At 36.3% G+C, this 20,029-nt stretch overlaps 1 long non-coding RNA gene across 1 annotated transcript; it reads right to left on the bottom strand.

Moving 5' to 3' along the window:
• Positions 1–1,229: 1,229 nt before the first annotated feature.
• On the bottom strand, positions 1,230–4,023 carry LOC147762112 (uncharacterized). Its single transcript, XR_015333727.1, has 2 exons — positions 3,795–4,023; positions 1,230–3,193 (listed from the first exon to the last, which is right to left on the bottom strand). It is a non-coding gene; the product is annotated as an uncharacterized LOC147762112 (long non-coding RNA).
• Positions 4,024–20,029: the final 16,006 nt, after the last annotated feature.

The raw sequence follows: 20,029 nt of genomic DNA, 5'->3' as shown, positions 1-20,029 counted from the left end.
ATAAGGTTGACCTTTCAATGTATTAGTAGAAATATGAAGTGAATATCATCATAAAAATAGTAAAAAGTACATTATATATTACGTTTTTATCTTTGGAGATAATTAACTAGCAAAGTCAACATTATACTAGTAGGATCCATGTTTAATTTACCATAATCCTAGATTTCATGACTGTCTTTGATACATCCTGAAAATAATCTTAAATTTTAGTGCATAAGGTATGATTAAGTGAATGAATTTAAAGGGTTCATTAGTCATTTTTTTTTATTAGATGTTGTTAAACTTATATTGCCCTTGACTTTTTCTCACTTTGAGTGAGGTAAACACCATTGTTTGTTAGAAAAAAATACACTTTATAACTTTTTTCGTAATGTTATCGATTTGTTTGTTGGACTAATTGGCAGTTTGTTTTCAAAGCAAAAGCTAAAACTGCATATGTCCAAATTTGAATAATTTTAATTTGACCTAGGCTGATTTGAAATCTGGCTGGATTGCTATCTGGCCTGTGACATAATTATAGCTCATATAACAATAAAATTCTATTAAAACATTGATTCTTTCTAATTGATGGTTATAAAAGTAAAATGTGTATTGAAGTATTTTGTTTGTGTAATTGTCAATGGCAGTACTTGTATCTTGTATCGGTACCTATTAAACACTTTTTAAATGAGTTTTTTACACACTAAAATAGCATAATCCCAAAGAAATCAAGTTTGCTGTGCACTCAAAATTCACAGCTTATAATAAAATTTTGAAGTTTCCTGTGGCAAAGTCCTGATCAAAGTTTAAGTTTACTGCACACTGTCCTCATGCTTCTATTGAAATACCAAGTTTCTTGCACACTTTCTGCACACTGTTTGTACTTCTGGAAGTGTGCAGTAGGTGCTCAGCAAGATTTTTACTGCACACTTCTGCACGCTTTTCAAAGCCGTCTACTGCACATTCTAGAGTGTGCTGTACATGTGCAGTAAATTTGCAGCACATGTGATGCACACTTTTCAATTTTGTTAAGGGTTACTTATCTATGTATTGGATGTCATGGTAGATCTTAGTTGATTTATATGTAAAATATGCTTATAATTTATTGTCACGTCCCTATTAATGCTACAATTATCAAGTACCGGGTACTCTACATGCATTGTCACTATAATGTAAAACAAAAAATAATAATAAAATAAAATAAAATAATAATAATAATAATAATAATAATATCAAGATTGAAAAAATGGTTGGTTTACAATGATTTATTGTGAAACAAATTTTTTTTTGCTAGGTACAAATACAAACAATGTCTATACATTAGAATTAGTTGTTCAGGAATGAACTATATGCAATATACAGGTAAATTGAATACAGTAATCTAAGGGCACAAACAGACATCCAATTAATATCAAACAAATTTGAAAACACCTATTGCCTTTACCACCAGCTAGTGTAAAGCAAGATCAAGGGAAATGTTTCAGTCCTTTGGTTTGATACTAATGGTTTGTTGTATTCAGTCTCTGTTTATGCTGTCCTTGGTACAGAGTGATCAGTCTCAAAAGATTTCCGAACAGCAGTGGTTTATAGTTTATATCCAACACCTCAAACACATTTTCTACAATATCTTTTGCATTGGTATGATTAATAAAGAGATTATTCAAATCCATTCCATAAATAAATTCCTTTTGACATTTACACTTCATCAAGGTCATAAATATACAGATCAGCCAATTGAAGTATATGATAGACCTCTTGTTGAACAGATATAAAGTAGAGACTGGAACCACATTGCAAATGGCTGAACACACATATTTTACTGTTCAGATGACATCTTACAAAGAGAATCTATGCATGTTAAATCCCAGATAGTTTGACTTTAACACTTCACAATGAACTAATGTTTCAAGTAAAAAATAATTACTGTGGTTATTAGTTCTAAGTAAAATAGTGTAAGTTAAACTAAAATATTTTTCACACTAGACATACAATTATTATAATCCACATATCAATACATCTACATGATTCCTGTAATAATAAGAGTTGGAGCCAACTGTGTTGGACCTATAACACTATTTTAACATTGCTTACGAGGCAAAAGTAATACCTAAATTTTCAGAAACAAATTTAAAGCTACAATCAGACACAAATAAAATCTCTAAATCACATATAAGAATGGTCATGGCCATTTAAAACCTCAAAAATCTAAACAAAAAAATCACGTTGGCTTGGTCATGGTGTTTTTTAAATGCCTGAAAAGGACAAAACAATTGGTTGTTGTTGGAACACTACAAAAATTATGTTAGGAGACAGGGTGTAAATTCTTTAACACCCCATTTGTTGTATTACCATTACCAAGTAATGTACAGTAAAACCTACATACAATATCTTAACATGAAACTATTCAGCTAATATCTTCAGTATACTAAGAAGCAATTAACAATTAGTTACCATATGACTTAGAAAAAGGTATTCTATTCATAAATTCTATTGCTACAGTATACAATCATGCAAGCAGGATTGTAGCCTTACTTTAACTACATCAGTAAACTTAGCCTAGCCTTTCCCTTTGATGCTAGAATCACGCATAGATGAAATAAGTAACAAACATTCTCTGTATGGTTTCCAGTGAAAATAAGTCACTTTGGTTTTAAGCTCTTTCACTGTCAGAGTCTCCAAGTTACATTCTACTTCTGATCTATGCTTTCAGTGTCAGAAATTACAATTCTGCAGCTGCTGTCATCACTATTCTGATCACACTTTTGAACAAATATTCTCAATAATGTCATAATAAATTTATGAAAGGATTACATGGGTCATCTTTTAATTGTTTTATAAAACAGACTTGTATGAAGCCATATATTGCTGAATGTTATTATCTACCCTGTAATCTATAATGAGCAAAATAACTTAAGAAATAGCATATTAAGTAGAAACTGAACATGCAAGCCCAACATGCAAACCTTCTCCTCAGTAACTCGGCCATTTAAGCTAATTGCAATGATCACACTTAGCAAGAAGCTCCCCCAACTAGTACGATGTGTCTATCTGACAGATTACAGCTCTATTGAATACCACCCTAAGAGCAGTTGCAACACTGTCAATGTGTGTTGTAGATTCTCCAGGGCAGATGACTGGATCCCTTCACACTTGACATGGAACCATTGCAGGCAGTCTTCACATTCAATCCAGTTGGTGTCTGTCGTAGACCTGCCTACAATGACAATATATTTGAAATTTATACAATTTTGGTTATGTATGGTGCCGGTTCTCTTATCTATATGGGGACATTTCCAGTCTTCCCCTTTCAAAACACTTGCTGAGATGTTCCCTCATCACCCTTTGCTCCCAAATGAAGTCCTCGGGTCTTGTCCCAAAGCACATGTCATTTCTGCCAGTTTGCTCCTGAACGTCTATATGCTCCAAAACAATTTCCTTGGCAATGAAATAGCAATGAAGCAATGATCTAAACAATCTTACCCTTCAATCTGGGGCTAAGTCTGGAATTTGAACACTATTGCTAATATTGCTATTAATGTTGGAAAGAGTAAGCCAATGGGAGTTCAGATTAACTACCTGCACAAATGAAGAAGTGGGGGTGGATAGGAAATGACCATTTTTAACAAACTCTAGGGCACAAGTACCATGAAAGCCCTCTACCTTTGGGAACATATCTGATTAAATTTCATGAGCTAAGTCCATTTCATCTCTAGTCAACCAGGCATGTCTTTGACTTAATATTGTTTTAGAAGAAATGTCATACCTACTGCATGAAAGGTTTTTTCTCCATTTAAGTGACAAGGAAGGGACCTTACCTTTTCTTTTCATACTACTCAGCCCTCACCATTAAGGGCCTTACAATCCTCTTCCTCAGTCCTATCTACAAATGGAAAGCAAAACATTAAAATATGAGCCATCCCAAAAAATATTGAATAATGCAAGTAGCTCAATTCATTTACAGTACATTAACAAAAGAGAGGGGTATTTAACTTGTTTTGCCAATAATATTAAAGTGTTAACCTGATACTTAACTCATTCAGGAAAGATTTCAGTCAATTCAACCAAGTGCTCAACAAGTCCAGCAACATTGCAATTTCATAGAAAAAATTGGTTTCAATGTTTTGGGACCTTTTTGCCACTGCTCATAAATCACATTAGGTGCCTTTTTACAAACCTTCTGTGTCCTCTCCTTGGTTCTCATTCCTCAATGGGTCCTGGTCAGCTCGGGTCTCAGCTGGAAAATATTAGTATACCAAACAACAACCGTTTTCTCCTAGGGGCTTCTGTTTTGGAAAAAATGTGATGGTCTAAAAAGAAAGAAAATTGTGTAATATGGCATAGATAAAAAAATGAGGGATCCAGGTATACATATTGATTTTTTTTTTGGGGGGGGGGGGGGTCCCCCATATCCCATGCTACAAGTAAACATGTATGAAGTACTCCTAGGGAGTTATAACTATTATGTGGGCTAGTGTCCAAATTCAATACAATACACCTAACAAGTATTTAAAGCTATCTTGTTTAGTTGTTGCACAGTGCTTAATAATGGACATCGCCTTATTTCAGCATTATATAGGTATGAAAGTAATTGTGTTATGACATATCCCTTTAATTATCCACAGTCATTGTCATTGTCAAAAAAGAGTCAGAAGTGGTCATTCATCAGTTGTAGAGACATTCACGTAGCATCTATCATAGACATTAATAGTTTCAAAATACTCACGGATCTAAAATCAGTTCATTCTGGGTCTATCATCTATAAAAAATTTGACATCAAAAAAAAAACTGAAAAAGTACTTAAACAACCTGATGGGTCCTCTGCCCTCACTCCTGGGTCCTCAGTTTTCAATGAGTCCTTTGCCTTCACTCCTGGGTCCTCAGTTTTCAATGGGTCCTCTGCCCTCACTCATGGGTCCTCAGTCCTAATGAGTCCTTTGCCCTCACTCCTGGGTCCTCAGTTTTCAATGGGTCCTCTGCCTTCACTCCTGGGTCCTCAGTTTTCAATGAGTCTTCTGCCTTCACTCCTGGGTCCTCAGTCCTAATGAGTCCTCTGCCCTCACTCCTGGGTCCTCAGTCCTAATGAGTCCTTTGCCCTCACTCATGGGTCCTCAGTTTTCAATGGGTCCTCTGCCCTCACTCCTGGGTCCTCAGTCCTGATGAGTCCTTTGCCCTCACTCCTGGGTCCTCAGTCCTAATGAGTCCTTTGCCCTCACTCCTGGGTCCTCAGTTTTCAATGGGTCCTCTGCCCTCACTCCTGGGTCCCAGTCCTGATGAGTCCTTTGCCCTCACTCATGGGTCCTCAGTCCTCAGTGGGTCTTCTTGGTCAGCTGGGGCCTGGTCTGAAAAGAAACAAATAGATTAGCATGGAATGAGCAACTAACCTTCTCTATAAGGTTTCAAGTGAATATAAGCCACTTATTTCTGAAATTTGTACAAATGATGCTTAATAACAATAAAAATCTGTGATAAGATTAAATTCAGTTGTCTGTATCTAATGAAAAGAGTTTTTTGGTACAATATATTTGGGAAAACTGAAATTTACATTGAAGACTGACAAAACCCAGGACTTTAAAATAGTAAAACGTTAATAATTTTGTCAAATCTTGTCCAATATTTCTATAATTTGTACAAATGATGCTTAACAACAATAAAAATCTGTGATAAGCTGATCACTTGACTGTGTATAATATCTTTAAAAAAACTAAAAAATTACACTGCAAATTCCATGGCTTAAAATAGTTAAATGTTAATAATTTTGCAATGTGATTATTAAAAAAAACAAGGCAGCAAAGCTGTCAAATGTACAGACAAAAAAAACAGGAAACTAGAGGATCAGAGAGGCGATACCGCCTCCGGATATTGTACCACCAGCTGGAGTAAGCGCATACGAATGGAACCACCCCCCCCCCCCAAAAAAAAAGGGACACCACAACCAGTCTTGTCCTTGACAAGCTCTATGCAATAAACAAGAATTTTCAAAATATGCAAAAAAAAAAAGAAGAAAAAACATAACATAAAAATGGTCCAATCAAGCAGATTTTCCAATTGGCCTGTATTTTCCTAACATTGATCACTCCTGTGATTTTCTAGACAATAGGCCTATTGGTTTTCCTTGAAATGTGTTATCAGTGTTGCATATATGCTGACAAAAGAGAAAACCTAAGGGCAACACTGAGCATATCTCTGCTAGTTTTGAAGATATGAGGGGCAAGAAAATATGCAAAGGTCAGTTCATGGTCTATGATTTCCTATTCAAGTTAAATAGTAACTATGGGTATCTCCTTGCTAATTTTGGAGATAAAGAGGCCAGAAAACATGCAAAGTACAGTTCATCATAAAAAGTAGGTCAAAGGTCAATTTCAAGGTCACAGTTAGATTGCCAGCATATGACTTCCTGTTCAGGTTCAATAGTAACTATGGGTATATCTCTGCCAGTTTTCGAGATATAAGGGAGATAATTTTTGCAAAGTTCAGTTCATGGTGAAAAGTAGGTCAAAGGTCAATTTCAAGGTCACAGTTAGATTATCAGTATATGACTTCCTATTCAAGTTCAATAGTAACTAAGGGCTTATCTCTGCTAATTTTTGAGTAATTCACATTTTATTTTCACCAATGAATTTTGGATATTGAACTTTTTGATATAGTGCAATGCCTAAGCCGTATCAAAAACAAAAAAAATGGACACCACCCCCAGTGTTGCCCTTGACAAGTTCTACAAAATGCAAAAAACAAGAGGTCTCTAGCATTAACGGTTCCAGAATTAGAGAGAATTTTCAGTTTCAGCATCTAATGGCCGCTACTACCATGAAAATGCACCGATTGACCCCAAACTCACGAAAATGAAAGATGACCCTAAGGGTAACACCTGCTCATAATATTATAGGTAAGATATGTTTCGTTTCTAAATATCGGCTGAAATAAAATTTTTCTAGCAAAAAATTCCCATTTTTAGAAAATTTTGGCCTGTTTGACCTTGAAATAAAGGTCAATGGTCAAATCCAAGGGCATATTTGAAATCCTCACATATGACTTTTGGTCAGCCATCTGTAGTAATTTTTCCCATAATTCCATCGGTTTGGGAGATATTTAACATTGAATTTTCAAAATTTTTGACAAGGGTGCATTTCAAAGAGCGTCACGCCCAGGCCAATGCACCGACAGAGATAAAAAAAACAGGGTGTTCAAGTTGAGATTATATGTGACCTAAATCCAAGAGATGGGGACACAGGTCTTTGCAGTCTAGGAGGAGAAGCGGTAACGGTGACTCGTATCCCACGTCATCCTGTGGAGCCGCAGGAGCCGCAGGAGCCGGCGGAGCCGGCGGAGCTGTACGAGACGGGTCGGGACTAAAACCATGAGTACCGCCAGCGTACACGCTGGTGGTACTAATAACTATGCACAAAATAGGCTACTGTCAATTCTAATGCAAAAGTACATTATGTTAAACTGCAAATTCAACATCAAATTTTAATTATGCTCAACAGGTAATACCAATGTAAGTAAAATGTGTAACAAGTTCACACTTTGAAAATGTATAACTTCCAGAAAAAGAAGCCAATGAGACTGCTTTTCCAACTCAGGCTGCATTTTAGTCCTGTATTTCTTTTTTTGAAAGTTTGGCAATCATAAGTAACATGGTTTTCCCATAATGGTCATCATGGCAGCAGCACCCAAAATTGTGTTTTCTTCTATTCTGGTGCCATATTACATAATGGTTAACAGCATAATGACCATCAATTTTTAATAATAAAATATACGTATCATGATTTTTTCAGAAAATGTGACTAGCATGGGTCTTCAAGCCTGTGGAACTTCAAAGTCACACCTTGAAAATGCCAATATGTGAAAACGTTTAACTGGCAGTAAGAATTACCAAACAGACTGCATTGCCTACTGAGGCTGTATTTTAGTCCCATGTTTCTTTCCTGTAAGTTTGAGAACAGTAACTGACATGGTTTTTCTTAAATGGTCATCATGGGAGCAGTGCCAAAAATAGTTTTTTTTTTGAAATTTTGATGCAATATTACATAACAGCATAATGACCATCAATTTTAATAATAAAATATTAGTATCATGGATATTCAGAAAATGTGACTAGCAAAGGTCTTCAGGCCCATGGAACTTCAAAGTCACAACTTGAAAATGCCAAAATGTAAACAAATAGAGCACTGTTCTGAAATGTTTTTTTTTTTTTTTTCATTTTTAACAATTTTTTTAACATAAAACAAAATTTACAGGTTACTGCCATTTTTATACGATCAACTAAGAAAATTGATGAGATGGGAAAAATATCAATAGAGCAGTGTTAAATGTCCAATTTCTTCCATTCTGAGATTCTGAACATAGTGAATGATTGAATCTGACAAACTGCAATGATATGAGTTTATTTCCATTTTTGACACTTTATTACACAATACACGATAACAAGTTTACCATCATTTTTACATAATCAAGTAATGATGTTGTAAAGATGCAGGAAATGCCAAACAAACACTTTTACGTATCTTATTAATTAAAAATTGAAACTGTTAACATGCCTAAGAATTTAATCTGAGGAAATGTGAAAAAACGGCATTTCTTTAAAATCATGGCCCGATTATGCAGATTTTTTTAACTCAACCTGCGTTTTAGCAGGAATGACCACTCCTGTGAGTTTAATGACAATTGGTCTATCTGTTTTTCTTATATTGTGTTTACAGTGTTGCATATATGCTGAAACATGAAAAAACAGCATAACTACTAAAATAGAGGCCCGATCATGCCGATTTTCAAACTTGACCTGTGTTATAGTAAGATCGATTACTCCTGTGAGTTTCATGACAAAAGGCTTATCGGTTTTCCTTGAAATGTGTTTACAGTGTTGCATATATGCTGAAAAGTGAAAAAACAGCATAACTTCTACAATAATGGCCCGATCATGCTGATTTTCGAACTTGACCTGCATTTTATGAATATTCATCAGCTCTGTAAATATACAGCCAAAAAGTAAAACTGCCTTCCACTTATCGTGTTTACAATGAAAGTGCACGGCGCCAGCACCAGTGACGGCGACGACAGACGCAGGTGATGGCAATATGTACATGTACAGACACATCTGTACTTATTTACTGTACTGTTTGAGAACAGTAAGTGACATGGTTTTCCTTAAATGGTCATCATGGGAGCAGTGCCCAAAATAGTTTTTCTTCAAATTTTGATGCAATATTACATAACAGCATAATGACCATCAATTTTTAATAATAAAATACTAGTATCATGGATATTCAGAAAATGTGACTAGCAAATGTCTTCAGGCCCATGGAACTTCAAAGTCACAACTTGAAAATGCCAAAATGTAAACAAATAGAGCACTGTTCTGAAATGTTTTTTTTTTTTTTCATTTTTAACAATTTTTTTTAACATAAAAAAAAAATTAACAGTTTACTGCCATTTTTATCAACTAAGAAAATTGATGAGATGGGAAAAATATCAATACAGCAGTGTTAAATGTCCAATTTCCTCCATTCTGAGATTCTGAACTTAGTGAATGATTGAATCTGACAAACTGCAATGATATGAGTTTATTTCCATTTTTGACACTTTATTACACAATATACGATAACAAGTTTACCATCATTTTTACATAATCAAGTAATGATGTTGTAAAGATGCAGGAAATGCCAAACAAACACTTTTACGTATCTTATTAATTAAAAATTGAAACTGTTAACATGCCTAAGAATTTAATCTGAGGAAATGTGAAACAAGACAGCACTGTTCTGACATGGGTTTATTTCCATTTTTAACACTTTTTTAAACATAAAACAAAATAAACAGTTTACTGCAATTTTTACATGATCAACTAAGGAAATTGATGAGATGGGAAAAATATCAATAGCGTTAAATGTCCAATTTCCTCCATTCTGAGATTCTGAACATAGTGAATGATTGAATCTGACAAACTGCAATGATATGAGTTTATTTCCATTTTTGACACTTTATTACACAATACATGATAACAAGTTTACCATCATTTTTACATAATCAACTAACAATGTTGTAAAGATGCAGGAAATGTCAAACAAACACTTTTATGCATCTTATTAGTAAAACAATAAGACTGTTAACATGCCTAAGAATTGAATCTGAGGAATTGTGAAAAAACAGCATAACTTCTAAAATAATGGCCCGATTATGCTGGTTTTCGAATTCAACCTGCGTTTTAGTAAGATTGGCCACTCCTGTGAGTTTCATGACAATTGGCTTATCTGTTTTTCTTATATTGTGTTTACAGTGCTGCATATATGCTGAAAAGTGAAAAAAGTGAATAAACAGCATAACTACTAAAATAGTGGCCCGATCATGCCGATTTTCAAACTTGACCTGCATTTTAGTACGATTGATTACTCCTGTGAGTTTCATGACAACAAGCCTATCGGTTTTCCTTGAAATGTGTTTACAGTGCTGCATATATGCTGAAAAGTGAAAAAAACAGCATAACTTCTACAATAATGGCCCGATCATGCTGATTTTTGAACTTGACCTATATTCATCAGCTTTGTAAATATAAAGCCAAAAAGTAAAACTGTCTTCCACTTATCGTGTTTACGCTGAAAGTGCACAGCGACGGCACCGGCGACAACAGACGCAGGTGGTGGCAATATGTACAGACACATCTGTGTCTGTACATAAAAATGATTGACAGTTACTGAGGTCAGGGCATAATTACAAGAAACTGAACTTAACCACTTCAACTGGACAATGCAAGAAGCCATCCAGTCTTGTTCATCATCACCATAAGGTATACTTCAAAATCACCTGGAAAATGTCATCTAGATTTTATGAAATGAATTGAATTGAATTGAAGAAGCAATGTGGACCAAATGTGGGTCTTCAAAGATTGATATACTTCTGTAATAATCACTTGAAGGGAGAACAACTGTTCATTTTGGTCAAAAAAATTTTTTTCTTGTGGTAAACGACGATTTTCCCATACTTACCAATGGATTATGAATCTGTTCCAACATTTAAAATCAGCTCAGGATTTTTTCTTTAAACGTTTGATTTACTATAACAGTAATAATCACTTATGTAATAATATGATTCTCAAACTGACAGTTGGTATCCCTTTAAATGTATTAAAACAATAAAATAAACTTTTTAAGAAGAGCTATTGCACAAACTTTGAATGTCAGAATGGATACATTAACCAATGGTAAGTAGAGAAAACCATCTTTTACCCCAGGAAAATTCCTTTTTGGCCAAAATGAACAGTTCTTCTTCCTTTGGTAAAACTTGGGAACACTTACCATTTACTCAGGTTATTCACAATAACATTGTCCAGTTGGAAGCCACCACCTTCCATATCAGTCATTTTAATAGGCATAACTGCAAAAAATAAAGATTAGATATATAATGAAATTGATATATGCCACTTTCATTTATAAGGGCATGCAACTCAATTACCAAAACTATGGAAATTATGGCATTCATAAATAAAATTTTAATTAAAAAAGTCTTTAAAAAGAGTAACAAATACTTTAAAAAGAATTTCAAGTACTTTAAAAATGAATACACTAGTCATAAACATTACTGACTTGTCAACCTTGGAGTGTCAATAGTGACAGTGATATATTATATATATAATTTAATTTTATATAATTTCCAATTGCTTAAATTTTATAATATTACTGTGTATACAGTAATTTTAACTGCCAGACTTTGCTCAGAATAATATCCACAAATTTTCACTGCAGACAAAGTCTGGAGAATCAAAATGAATGTATTCAAAGAATCAACAAAATGTGTTGTATTTATTTGAACTGACGCATGGAGACAAGGCACACTGCACCTCCATCTTGCCTCAGGATTTCTATTGTATCAAATGCTGTACTTTGGTAGACTGTAAAGAAGTTACTGCAGTATCAGGTCATAGTAGAAAAACTTAGTGTGATACAATGGAGGAGAACATGAAATAAAAATCCAAGCTTCTGCTTTCCAGGTGTGAATGTCTTCTTGGGCAAATCTCAACCCTGAAGTAAACTTATTCTCAAATGCTACCAAATAATATGAGCAATGAAATTAGATAAAGCAAAAGTTATAGACATTGTAATTTGCAAGAGAATATCCATTTCAGTTATTTAATAAGTCGAATACCCAGTAAATTAAGATACCTTTTGTCACTGTACAATTATTGGTAGTTAAATAAACTATTAAGCCTCAAAACAACCTTGTTTCAAAAACAGAAGAGACGCCCCCTCTTGTCCTGCATCTTATGGTCCTGATGTAAGAACAACAGGATTGACTACATCCTATGGTCCTGATGTAAGAACAACAGGATTAACTACATCCTATGGTCTTGATGTTAGAACAACAGGATTAACTATACATCCTATGGTCCTGATGTAAGAACAACAGGATTAACAACATCCTATGGTCCTGATGTAAGACACAGGATTAACAACATCCTATGGTCCTGATGTAAGAACAACAGGATTAACAACATCCTATGGTCCTGATGTAAGAACAACAGGATTAACTTCATCCTATGGTCCTGATGTAAGAACAACAGGATTAACTACATCCTATGGTCCTGATGTAAGAACAACAGGATTAACAACATCCTATGGTCCTGACGTAAGAACTACAGGATTAACTACATCCTATGGTCCTGATGTAAGAACTACAGGATTAACTACATCCTATGGTCCTGATGTAAGAACAACAGGATTAACTACACCCTGCTTGGTATATTTGTTAGTCCCCTGTTCTGAATGTGCTCTGTGGATCTAGTCTACTGTTCTGAATGTGCTCTGTGGATCTAGTCTACTGTTCTGAATGTGCTCTGTGGATCTAGTCTACTGTTCTAAATGTGCTCTGTAGATCTAGTCTACTGTTCTGAATGTGTTCTGTGGATCTAGTCTACTGTTCTGAATGTGTTCTGTGGATCTAGTCTACTGTTCTGAATGTGTTCTGTGGATCTAGTCTACTGTTCTGAATGTGTTCTGTGGATCTAGTCTAATGTTCTGAATGTGCTCTGTGGATCTAGTCTACTGTTCTAAATGTGCTCTGTGGATCTAGTCTACTGTTCTGAATGTGTTCTGTGGATCTAGTCTACTGTTCTGAATGTGTTCTGTGGATCTAGTCTAATGTTCTGAATGTGCTCTGTGGATCTAGTCTACTGTTCTGAATGTGCTCTGTGAATCTAGTCTGTTGTTCTGAATGTGTTCTGTGGATCTAGTCTACTGTTCTGAATGTGTTCTGTGGATCTAGTCTAATGTTCTGAATGTGCTCTGTGGATCTAGTCTACTGTTCTGAATGTGCTCTGTGAATCTAGTCTAATGTTCTGAATGTGCTCTGTGGATCTAGTCTACTGTTCTGAATGTGCTCTGTGAATCTAGTCTGTTGTTCTGAATGTGTTCTGTGGATCTAGTCTACTGTTCTGAATGTGTTCTGTGGATCTAGTCTACTGTTCTGAATGTGTTCTGTGGATCTAGTCTACTGTTCTGAATGTGTTCTGTGGATCTAGTCTACTGTTCTGAATGTGTTCTGTGGATCTAGTCTAATGTTCTGAATGTGCTCTGTGGATCTAGTCTACTGTTCTGAATGTGCTCTGTGAATCTAGTCTGTTGTTCTGAATGTGTTCTGTGGATCTAGTCTACTGTTCTGAATGTGTTCTGTGGATCTAGTCTACTGTTCTGAATGTGTTCTGTGGATCTAGTCTACTGTTCTGAATGTGTTCTGTGGATCTAGTCTAATGTTCTGAATGTGCTCTGTGGATCTAGTCTACTGTTCTGAATGTGCTCTGTGGATGTAGTCTAATGTTCTGAATGTGCTCTGTGGATCTAGTCTACTGTTCTGAATGTGCTCTGTGAATCTAGTCTGTTGTTCTGAATGTGTTCTGTGGATCTAGTCTACTGTTCTGAATGTGTTCTGTGGATCTAGTCTACTGTTCTGAATGTGTTCTGTGGATCTAGTCTACTGTTCTGAATGTGTTCTGTGGATCTAGTCTAATGTTCTGAATGTGCTCTGTGGATCTAGTCTACTGTTCTGAATGTGCTCTGTGGATCTAGTCTACTGTTCTGAATGTGCTCTGTGAATCTAGTCTGTTGTTCTGAATGTGTTCTGTGGATCTAGTCTACTGTTCTGAATGTGTTCTGTGGATCTAGTCTAATGTTCTGAATGTGCTCTGTGGATCTAGTCTAATGTTCTGAATGTGCTCTGTGGATCTAGTCTAATGTTCTGAATGTGCTCTGTGGATCTAGTCTACTGTTCTGAATGTGTTCTGTGGATCTAGTCTACTGTTCTGAATGTGTTCTGTGGATCTAGTCTACTGTTCTGAATGTGTTCTGTGGATCTAGTCTAATGTTCTGAATGTGCTCTGTGGATCTAGTCTACTGTTCTGAATGTGTTCTGTGGATCTAGTCTGCTGTTCTGAATGTGCTCTGTGGATCTAGTCTACTGTTCTGAATGTGCTCTGTGGATGTAGTCTACTGTTCTGAATGTGCTATCTAATCTACTGTTCTGAATGTGCTCTGTGGATCTAGTCTGCTGTTCTGAATGTGCTCTGTAGATCTAGTCTACTGTTCTGAATGTGTTCTGTGGATCTAGTCTGCTGTTCTGAATGTGCTCTGTGGATCTAGTCTGCTGTTCTGAATGTGCTCTGTGGATCTAGTCTGCTGTTCTGAATGTGCTCTGTGGATCTAGTCTGCTGTTCTGAATGTGTTCTGTGGATCTAGTCTACTGTTCTGAATGTGTTCTGTGGATCTAGTCTACTGTTCTGAATGTGCTCTGTGGATCTAGTCTAATGTTCTGAATGTGCTCTGTGGATCTAGTCTACTGTTCTGAATGTGCTCTGTGGATCTAGTCTACTATTCTGAATGTGTTCTGTGGATCTAGTCTGCTGTTCTGAATGTGTTCTGTGGATCTAGTCTGCTGTTCTGAATGTGCTCTGTGGATCTAGTCTGCTGTTCTGAATGTGTTCTGTGGATCTAGTCTACTGTTCTGAATGTGCTCTGTGGATCTAGTCTGCTGTTCTGAATGTGCTCTGTGGATCTAGTCTACTGTTCTGAATGTGTTCTGTGGATCTAGTCTGCTGTTCTGAATGTGCTCTGTAGATCTAGTCTGCTGTTCTGAATGTGCTCTGTGGATCTAGTCTGCTGTTCTGAATGTGTTCTGTGGATCTAGTCTGCTGTTCTGAATGTGCTCTGTGGATCTAGTCTGCTATTCTGAATGTGGTCTGTGGATCTAGTCTAATGTTCTGAATGTGCTCTGTGGATCTAGTCTACTGTTCTGAATGTACTCTGTGGATCTAGTCTACTATTCTGAATGTGCTCTGTGGATCTAGTCTAATGTTCTGAATGTGCTCTGTGGATCTAGTCTAATGTTCTGAATGTGCTCTGTGGATCTAGTCTACTGTTCTGAATGTGCTCTGTGGATCTAGTCTACTGTTCTGAATGTGCTCTGTGGATCTAGTCTACTATTCTGAATGTGCTCTGTGGATCTAGTCTAATGTTCTGAATGTGCTCTGTGGATCTAGTCTACTGTTCTGAATGTGCTCTGTGGATCTAGTCTACTATTCTGAATGTGTTCTGTGGATCTAGTCTACTGTTCTGAATGTGCTCTGTGGATCTAGTCTACTGTTCTGAATGTGCTCTGTGGATCTAGTCTACTATTCTGAATGTGCTCTGTGGATCTAGTCTACTGTTCTGAATGTGCTCTGTGGATCTAGTCTAATGTTCTGAATGTGCTCTGTGGATCTAGTCTACTATTCTGAATGTGCTCTGTGGATCTAGTCTGCTATTCTGAATGTGCTCTGTGGATCTAGTCTGCTGTTCTGAATGTACTCTGTGGATCTAGTCTACTGTTCTGAATGTGTTCTGTGGATCTAGTCTAATGTTCTGAATGTGCTCTGTGGATCTAGTCTACTATTCTGAATGTGCTCTGTGGATCTAGTCTGCTATTCTGAATGTGCTCTGTGGATCTAGTCTGCTGTTCTGAATGTACTCTGTGGATCTAGTCTACTGTTCTGAATGTGTTCTGTGGATCTAGTCTACTGTTCTGAATGTGTTCTGTGGATCTAGTCTACTGTTCTGAATGTGCTCTGTGGATCTAGTCTAATGTTCTTAATGTGCTCTGTGGATCTAGTCTACTGTTCTGAATGTACTCTGTGGATCTAGTCTACTATTCTGAATGTGCTCTGTGGATCTAGTCTAATGTTCTGAATGTGCTCTGTGGATCTAGTCTAATGTTCTGAATGTGCTCTGTGGATCTAGTCTACTGTTCTGAATGTGCTCTGTGGATCTAGTCTACTGTTCTGAATGTGCTCTGTGGATCTAGTCTACTATTCTGAATGTGCTCTGTGGATCTAGTCTAATGTTCTGAATGTGCTCTGTGGATCTAGTCTACTGTTCTGAATGTGCTCTGTGGATCTAGTCTACTATTCTGAATGTGTTCTGTGGATCTAGTCTACTGTTCTGAATGTGCTCTGTGGATCTAGTCTAATGTTCTGAATGTGCTCTGTGGATCTAGTCTAATGTTCTGAATGTGCTCTGTGGATCTAGTCTAATGTTCTGAATGTGCTCTGTGGATCTAGTCTACTATTCTGAATGTGCTCTGTGGATCTAGTCTGCTATTCTGAATGTGCTCTGTGGATCTAGTCTACTATTCTGAATGTGCTCTGTGGATCTAGTCTAATGTTCTGAATGTGCTCTGTGGATCTAGTCTACTGTTCTGAATGTGCTCTGTGGATCTAGTCTACTGTTCTGAATGTGCTCTGTGGATCTAGTCTACTATTCTGAATGTGTTCTGTGGATCTAGTCTACTGTTCTGAATGTGCTCTGTGGATCTAGTCTGCTGTTTTGAATGTGCTCTGTGGATCTAGTCTACTGTTCTGAATGTGCTCTGTGGATCTAGTCTACTATTCTGAATGTGTTCTGTGGATCTAGTCTACTGTTCTGAATGTGCTCTGTGGATCTAGTCTGCTGTTCTGAATGTGCTCTGTGGATCTAGTCTACTATTCTGAATGTGCTCTGTGGATCTAGTCTGCTGTTCTGAATGTGCTCTGTGGATCTAGTCTACTGTTCTGAATGTGCTCTGTGGATCTAGTCTACTATTCTGAATGTGCTCTGTGGATCTAGTCTGCTGTTCTGAATGTGCTCTGTGGATCTAGTCTACTATTCTGAATGTGCTCTGTGGATCTAGTCTGCTGTTCTGAATGTGCTCTGTGGATCTAGTCTACTGTTCTGAATGTGTTCTGTGGATCTAGTCTTCTGTTCTGAATGTGTTCTCACTGATTCTCTCTCAAACACACACTCAGAAACTTTCTCTCTCCTCTCTCTCTCTCTTTGGCTCTCTTACTTTCTTTGCCGTTTCTCTTTCTCTCTTTCTCTGTTTCTCTCTCTCTCTCTCTCTCTCTCTCTCTCTCTCTCTCTCTCTTTTTCTCTTTATTATTAATTTATTTTCTTCATTAACTAATTATAAAGAAATGGATCATAACCAAAATCCATTTTTTTGTTTCTTGGCTCCCTCAGCTTCTAGAAATGTCAAATTAGTTCTTAATCTCCATTACAAATATGTCAATTGCATGTCAAGTAATAAATTTGCAAAAAATCATTATTCAAATTTTACTCCATTTGTCTTTCTTTCACTATAAATTGTAAAATTCTACAAATTGTTGTTAATCACCTAACCTGGTGAATTTCTACAATCCCTCTTCTCTCCCTATTCAAAGAGTGTCATTTCAAAATTTTAAGTTGTTATCAACTGGACAGAACAGTCCACCTAACACTGGCAACATTCTGTAACAGTTAGTCAACAAATGAAATTCTAGCATCATCATCATCATCATAATAATAAATCTACATATACTATAAAGAACAAATCACAATGTCAAAAAATGGTAAATTGAGTGGTGAAAATAAGGCTAACCCATCCCTCTGCTCTCAATGGTTTTTATATGCACTGGTAATTACTGATTATGATATATACAAACTTAAAATCTATGAAAATGCAAATATGACACTGAAAGTGACCTCTGTATTGTGGTCAACTGATGACCCCATCACTAATGGCCAGCTTACCTGAGTGTCCCCAGGGCAGTGCTGTCTTCGTGACTTGTTGACCACTGTCCACTACGAGTGACCCACTCATTGTTCTCAAGTAGAGACTTGGGTTGCCGTGTAGAAATAGTGCTGCAAGCACATAGTTTTTCTTCTTTATTTACGCCATGGAGCTGAGGGAAAGTTTACAATGTTAGTTCATCACATACTCTCCCCGCTGATTGGAAAATGTGTGCGTGAGAGGGGGGGGGATTACCCCCTCCTAACCCACCCTGGCTCCTATGTGTACGTATCGTTGCCAGTTCTCATGCTGCCACAACGCGCTGGATTCTCTGCGTTTCCCGGGAGCTGAAGAGTTAACGCGGTCAGCGCCATTTTAGGGAGAGGCAGATGAAATAGAAAGGTCTCATCATATCTGCAAAGTTGTACGCTGTGAAATTAAATAATTGAGGTTCTTTTTTTTAACTTTCTAAAATATTGCAATATACTTTGCTTTCAGTAACTTCATTATTGTCAAATATTTTTTGGTAACTTGATAACTTTTTCTCAACATCTTCCCCCTAAAATGTTCCACACAAGAAAAAATCGATAATCGAATGGGAGAATTATACAGGCAATTGGGAGGGGGGAGGGAGGGGGGGCTTTATCTTAGGCACCAACTATGCTACACTTGAAGTAAAACAACCTGAAAGAAGTCTGTGTTTTGTGTCCGGGTCTTCATTTTTACAAGCATTATTTAGAATAAACAACAAAAATTACTTGTAGCTATTAAAGAATAGTTTTTTTAATTTTTTTTTTATTCTTTAATTTTTTTTTATTTTTTTTTTTTATTCACGAAAATTACAACACAATGAGAGACAAAGACACCTTCCACCATTCACACACTGCAAAAAAAGTTCTTATAAATGATTAAAAAATACATGTAGAATTTTTTTAAATAAAGGAATCTTAGTAGGCCTAGGCCATGACAAATGTTCTTTCCTATTCATATAAATATTTTTTCTACACATTCCCATTTTTTCTTAGATCATCTGCCTTTTGAGGACCCAGTAGGTATAAAGACTGAAAATCTATTTTCTTTTGCTTTTCCAAATACTTTTTGCAGCATTCCAGAGAGGTGTAATTTTATTCTGTCTACATAGAGTTTAATATTTCTATATATAAAGAAGTAGTGGATTAATACCTAAGAGAGGGCTGTCGTCCAGGATTCCAAATATAAACAGGCAAGGTTGTTGTTGTAATTCAACAGAGTACTGTGTACGTAGGTTCTGAATGAGATAAGTCCTAATAGCTTGACCATGTGTACAATCCCAGAAAATATGTAATAAAGTTTCTTTTGGGTCATTACAGAAAGTGCATCACTCATGTCCTAACATATTATATTTAAAAAGCATCGAATTCGTGAAATAAATTCTATGTAAAATTCTAAATTGCAATGTGAGAAGTTGATGATCATTTGTTTCTCGAAAGGACAAAGCATGAACTTGCTTCCACTAGTTTTAGGATTGACAGGCCGCGGATGCGAAGCTAAGCCTCTTATTAATCTACCCCCTCCTCCACCCTCATTGAAATATTTTGCTATTTCAGAGAGCGAACGGTGTCATTTGATACGGTTTAGAACTATAATTCAGCTGGTCAAAATTCTAATTTCAATAGTGTTTTTATTTTTTTCAGAAATCGAAGGAGGGTGGAATCAGGACACTGAACTTTCACCTCCATCTTTATTATATTGATATAACCAGTAGAAAAATAACGATATGAAAGGCAAATGAAGCCGTAAACAATATATCGTCAACACAGATTACACAAAAATTACCTTTTTCACTGGAAAAAAATTAAGCTTTGTGCCCATTTACAGTGTAATGTTAATGCAGGAAAAGCGTCTCTCTCTCTCTTTCTATCTGTGTGTGTGTGTGTGTGTGTGTGTGTGTGTGTGTGTGATACATAGAGCTGTATTCTGACATTAGAGGCTACAAAGAAAAATGTCAGCACGACAAAGGTGAAGCAAGTAA

This window comes from Lingula anatina, chromosome 4, assembly GCF_051362555.1.
Source record: "Lingula anatina isolate TDL-2025a chromosome 4, LinAna3.0, whole genome shotgun sequence".
NCBI classification, from domain to species: Eukaryota; Metazoa; Brachiopoda; class Lingulata; order Lingulida; family Lingulidae; genus Lingula; species Lingula anatina.
The sequence above is the reverse complement of the archived record's forward strand: the minus strand, read 5'-3'. Positions and strand labels throughout refer to the sequence as shown.